This window comes from Pollicipes pollicipes, unplaced genomic scaffold (assembly GCF_011947565.3).
Source record: "Pollicipes pollicipes isolate AB1234 unplaced genomic scaffold, Ppol_2.1 Scaffold_4881;HRSCAF=5763_pilon_pilon_pilon, whole genome shotgun sequence".
Classification (NCBI taxonomy): Eukaryota; Metazoa; Arthropoda; class Thecostraca; order Pollicipedomorpha; family Pollicipedidae; genus Pollicipes; species Pollicipes pollicipes.
Window position 1 is genome coordinate 50,028,510 of NW_023596576.1, and position 5,817 is coordinate 50,034,326.

The following is a 5,817-nucleotide window of genomic DNA, read 5'->3' on the forward strand; positions in this document are numbered from 1 at the left end:
ATAACACTGGCCCGGTCTCCGTTCCAAATTATCAAACAATCAACACATAAATACTGGCTACACTTCAATAATCACTCCTTCATCCGGTTCGGGTCGGAGGAGGAGTGTCAGCCCCGGTTGGAAGACCAGGCAAGTTGAGGTTCCCAGCTCCGCCGCTAGATGTCCAGCACGACCACGGGCGAGCGAGGCTGCCGAATGTCGTCCAGGCTCTGCACCAGACGCAGCTCGAGCTCGGCGGCACCCGGCTCACGTCGGGACCGGCCAGCTCTGCGGAACGCGATCCGCTCCGTCAGAGGCCGTGACGGCCGGCATAGCGACAGCAACAGCGGCTGCATGACGACACCACAGCGGCCGGCACGGCGTGCGACCGCTGTACAGCGGCCGACACAGCGCCGATACGGGACTAACAATAGCGACAGAGCGGCACGTTAAACCAACGATCCCATGCGCATCTAATACCATTCATTGCTTCCTCACTGTCATGCTCCCTTGCATCCCCACGGCGCTCCGTTTGTCCGAGGCAGGCCACATGCACCAGCCTTGAGTGGGCTTAAGAGCCCTCTGGTGGGGGCGCCGTCTGCGCGCCGAGCACACAGACCGTATAGGGTTACCACACGGGTGAGTCTTGACGGATGGATCCCCAGGTGCATGCAGCTATGTCCTACGCACCATCAAATTTCCTTAGCTCATAGCACTGGAGACCCCATTGCTGGCCGACGAAAGGGCTCTAATACAAAACCACACCAATCCCCAAATGCCATCAGCTCGACGTTTTGCACGACGTGGGGTGGCCGAGGCGGTATCAGCCAGCACATCAATCACCACCATGCGGAATTAGACAGCTAATGGAGCCCGAAGAACTCATACAAACGGGCATGACCACTGCACTGGCGCGGTCGCCCTTCGCTGGGGCTTGTCACTCTCAGCGGCCCCCTCGGGTGGGCGCTTCACCTTGTGCGTGCTTCAGTGTGCGCTTGAGCACGTCCTGCAGCGTGGATACCGTCCTTCTGGCACGCCGTCTTGAGGTCGCCGCCGGTGCGGTGCATCCAGGCCAGCAGGCAGGCGGCGAACAGGTCGCCCGTTGCCCGTGAACGAGGGCCGGCAGGCGGGGAACTGTTACCCGGATGCGGCGAGTGCTGCCATCTGTTGGGGGGAAAACGAAGGCAGTTAAGCTATCGGCGAAGACAGGCGTGACACTGGCCATGTTATGCGATACACCGGGCTTCGGACTTTGGCCGGCCCTGCAGGGTGCTGCAGAAATCGGAAGCGTGAGTAGGCCCAGCGGGATGTGCCAATGAGAAAACAAAGCGACGATTTAAGTAGAACACTTAGAACACCTTCACAGGCTGGGTATAGACTTGTAAACAATGGGCTAACGTGTTAGGTTGGGTACATATTTTAGGAACACTGTAGAAATGGATACCGGTGTATCAGTAGCACGTTAACAAAATGCCAGGGAGACACAAGACATATTATATAAGTTGATTACTTCCACTTGGCTGGTCACAATTGGCTCGGTACACCTGCTTTGTAACTATCAACGCAAAATAACATTTGCCACAGTTTCAGAAACACAAAGCTAGGAAAATGTCAACTACTGATGGGCCCAAACAATTAGGGATGGTTAACTGGTTGGCACATGTGCAACCCATGGGCAATGTGTGGATTGGGCAAAGACAATCTTACCCATGAAAACCTCCAGATCAAAAGTGATGTTTCGTGATACTTCGATACATGACGTCTGCATACGCTCGGCCGGACGACTACATGTCTGAGATCCAAACATTAGGTAACCGCAATGCGCTTTACTCGGTATTTTTGCTCAGTTCGTGCCAGGGAAGTCTCACACCAATGGCCTTGAAGGGATCAGCCTCACAACTGGCCAGTGAAAGTGCCGAATTAAACTTTAATTCGGCACTTTAATTTAACCTTTAATTATCAAAGGTTTTTGACTAACTTGAAATAGGGTGGACAGACCACCAAAGGCCGAGCGGAAAGCGCGTATGTACCAATTACAAGCCGGGTCCACAGTGATCGGCGGACACCAGACTACAGTCATCAGTGGACACCAGACCACAATCATCGGCGGACACCAGACCACAGTCATCGGTGGACACCAGACCACAGTCATCAGTGGATACCAGACCACAGTCATCGGTGGACACCAGACCACAATCATCGGCGGACACCAGACCACAGTCATCGGTGGACACCAGACCACAATCATCGGCGGACACCAGACCACAGTCATCGGTGGACACCAGACCACAATCATCGGCGGACACCAGACCACAGTGATCGGCGGACACCAGACCAGTCATCGGTGGACACCAGACCACAATCATCGGCGGACACCAGACCACAGTGATCGGTGGACACCAGACCACAGTGATCGGTGGACACCAGACCACAATCATCGGCGGACACCAGATCACAGTGATCGGCGGACACCAGACCGCAGTCACCGGTGGACCACCGTGACTGGCGGACACCAGACAAAGAGGACCGGCGGACAACACACCACAGTCATCGACGGACACCAGCGCACACCGGTCGGTGGGGCCACTCACTGTCGCGCGTGCTGGCCAGGCCGACCAGCGTGTCCCTGTGAGCCCGAGGTCCGGTGCTGGAAAGCACGACAGTGCCGATTGCCGGCCGCGTGCAGTCGGTCCATAGCTCGCAGCGCGCTCGCCTCGTCCGTGATCTTCTCCCCCGGTCAACAGCCTGGCAGGCGAGGGCAGCAGCTCAGGGACAGCACGGTGGCGAACGGCGGAAAGACGCGCGGCCGGCAATGGCGGCGACTCCTGGCACCGACCACAGACGCATCAAACGTGACATGTTGCGACACGCTTAGTTGCTGTTTTGGCCACCAGACTGGACGCAGCGAGTGCTAACTACCTGAAGCTGACGTAACACTACCGCATCGATGATTCACATCACACGAGATCGACGGGTGAGTACCAAACGCGTGAGCGATGCCGCGCGGAAGACTGTCCCAGACCGGGCACCAACACGGAGAGCATACACACTACATGCGGGAGAAACACCGTGGTCAACAATCCTGTACACAATCCTGGCCACAATCCTGACCAGCAGCCGGCCCGCCGGGCAGGCTGGGGGGGGGGGGGGGGAGGGGCAGACGCACTCGGCCTCAAATTGGTTTGGGCGTGATGATATCGGCCAGCGGGATGATGTGCTCGCAATAGACGGGCAGCAGCTCCTCCGGCACGTACATCTGCCCGTTGTCTCCCATCACGGGATCACACACTGCAACGGGCCCGGCTGTGTCAATGGACGTGTAGGCATTGCCGTACACACAATAGAAATGACAGCTGATGGCAAGCTGAGGGAAAACGCAAGGGCTTACACGAAGGGGCAAGGGCCAAGGGCACATACGAAAAATCAGGTTTAAAGCAAATGATAAAAAATTATGCCGTAAATATCACAAACAAACACAGCAAACTAGGAAATATACGTATGGAATCGAATCGAAAATACCGATAGACACAACGCATTACGCCGCATCCTATGAGTCACTCGCTGACATTCTCAGACTGAGCAAGAGCCAGCCAGCTGCTGTTTGCCCGGAGCCAGCTCTCCGACCCCTCGGTCCGTGTCCGCACGGACAGACCATGCCAGCCGGGACGCTTACCGTAGATGAGGTCGGGTTGACCTGCTTCAGCTCCCGCACCACATCGGCCACCTTCAGCAGGAAAGAGCGCGCGCCAATGTAGCCCGTGAGCAGGTGCGGAGTACCTATTGATGCTGTTCATCCGGAGCCCGGTGACTAGCTCGTCTGCCGGTCAACGAATGTGAGCAGCGGCGGCCAGACCTCACGGCAGCAGCGCCAAACCCCAACATCGGCCCAGTCCGTGGCGTCCCAGCCGGCGCCTCCGTGGGTCACAGTTTACGCCTGATTGCCAGCGCGGCCAGTGGCCCTCTCACTGCTCAGTCAGATCCGGTCCCAGCGCGGCTAATGGCCTCTCACTGTTCTGTCAGATCCGGGTCCCAGCGCGGCCAATGGCCTCTCACTTCTCGGTCAGATCCAGGTCCCAGCGCGGCTAATGGCCTCTCACTGTTCTGTCAGATCCGGGTCCCAGCGCGGCTAATGGCCTCTCACCGTTCTGTCAGATCCGGATCCCAGCGCGGCTAATGGCCTCTCACTGCTCGGTCGGATCCGGGTCCCAGCGCGGCTAATGGCCTCTCACTGCTCGGTCGGATCCGGGTCCCAGCGCGGCTAATGGCCTCTCACTACTCAGTCAGATCCGAGTCCCAGCGCGGCAAGCGGCTCCCTGGTCAGGGTTGAGACCGAGTACCGGCGTGGCCCGCTGCGTCACCGGAGGGCATGAAGCCCAAAGCTGCACGGGTACGCTGGCGTTTAGACCCCCCCCCCCCCAAACGCAGTCTTACCCAGTTCGGAATCATTCATAACTTGTCCCTTGAAGCACTTGTAGCCAGTGTGGTTGGAAAACTGCACAGAGTTCACGGCGTCGACGTCAAAGCCGTGAACCTGCTCGGGGGAATACAAGAGGTGTCAAACACAATGACCATGACTATGCCTACCTATGACTTTCTCAGCATAATAGAACATGCCATGTACAAACTTCAAGGATATTATTATTAGCGGCAGAGCATGCCTACAGCATCCAAAAATCAACCTTAAGGTATACACTCACAGCTTTGGAGGCAAAACTCCCATAATAAATCATCCTGAATTAGGCCCAATTATCAGCTGACTCATTTTGCAAGTTGAAAAGCAAATGAACAACTATATTCCAACCTCATTGCTACAGTAATGCAAACACATCCCAATGTCAAAATTGTAAAGGGCCATACAATACAGAATGCTCAAAAAGGAACATATTTTAAGCCTTGATGATCAGTGATGATAATTTAAGCTTAAGGGTGCACTGACCACTTGGTCCCATGAACACATTTATGACCTTAAATTTATGAAGCTGAGGTGTGAATTAACTAACACTAAGCAAACAAAGGTTACCTGCAGAGGAAAAGTTGCACTCTTGTTGCCAACATAGCCTGATACAACATGACTTTGCAGAGAAAAGACTCTTTGGAGACTCATCCTTGACTTCCTGTATACTGCTGGAGGTGATCCTGCAAATGTAGCCAGGTTGTGACAATCCATGAGTGTGATTATATGCTATGTAGCTGAATTTGGTGCTATACTGATGCTCTTGGTTTTGACATATCACACATGTAAAAGAAACTTCTGAAAAACCCACACACATCAGAAAAAACTCTTTGAGTAGCAAAACAAGCAGATCAAAACTAAACAATACAGATTTGATTCCCTGAGCACATGGAACAGGGCTGCACTGCCAGTGTGTCTCAAGTGGTCCATGAGTGCAACTCTACTTGGTCGTTAACTGAGAATTGCTTTATACTGTTCATGCACCAGCCAATGCTGCATCATTGGTGGCAGCACCTCTGGCATCAACAGCATCATGCCCTTGCCTAGAAATGCACTTCTGACCCCCTGTAAACAGCCAGTAAAGTGTGGGGAACTGCTTATTTGAATAACTTATGAATACCTGCCTGACTCTATATGAGCAGTCTTTTAACAAGAGTGATTGATTGCAATCAAATTTGTACATATAACAGGTTCAACCTTTATGATAATTCAGAGCATAAATCCATCACAGTATCATACCCATGTCATGCCAATGACAGTGCCTGCAAGATGGGGATGTGCTCTGACCTTCATCAGATACACACTTATCACAAATGATTGAGAAATAAACTGTGCTGTATATGATAATAGCTGTAATGATTAAGAAATAGGGTCAAGTCATTAAA

At 53.7% G+C, this 5,817-nt stretch overlaps 1 pseudogene; it reads right to left on the reverse strand.

The window, feature by feature from the left end:
* Nucleotides 1–106: 106 nt before the first annotated feature.
* LOC119100545 (pyridoxal kinase-like) lies at nt 107–5,110 on the reverse strand (annotated as a pseudogene).
* Between the last annotated feature and the right edge of the window lie 707 nt (nt 5,111–5,817).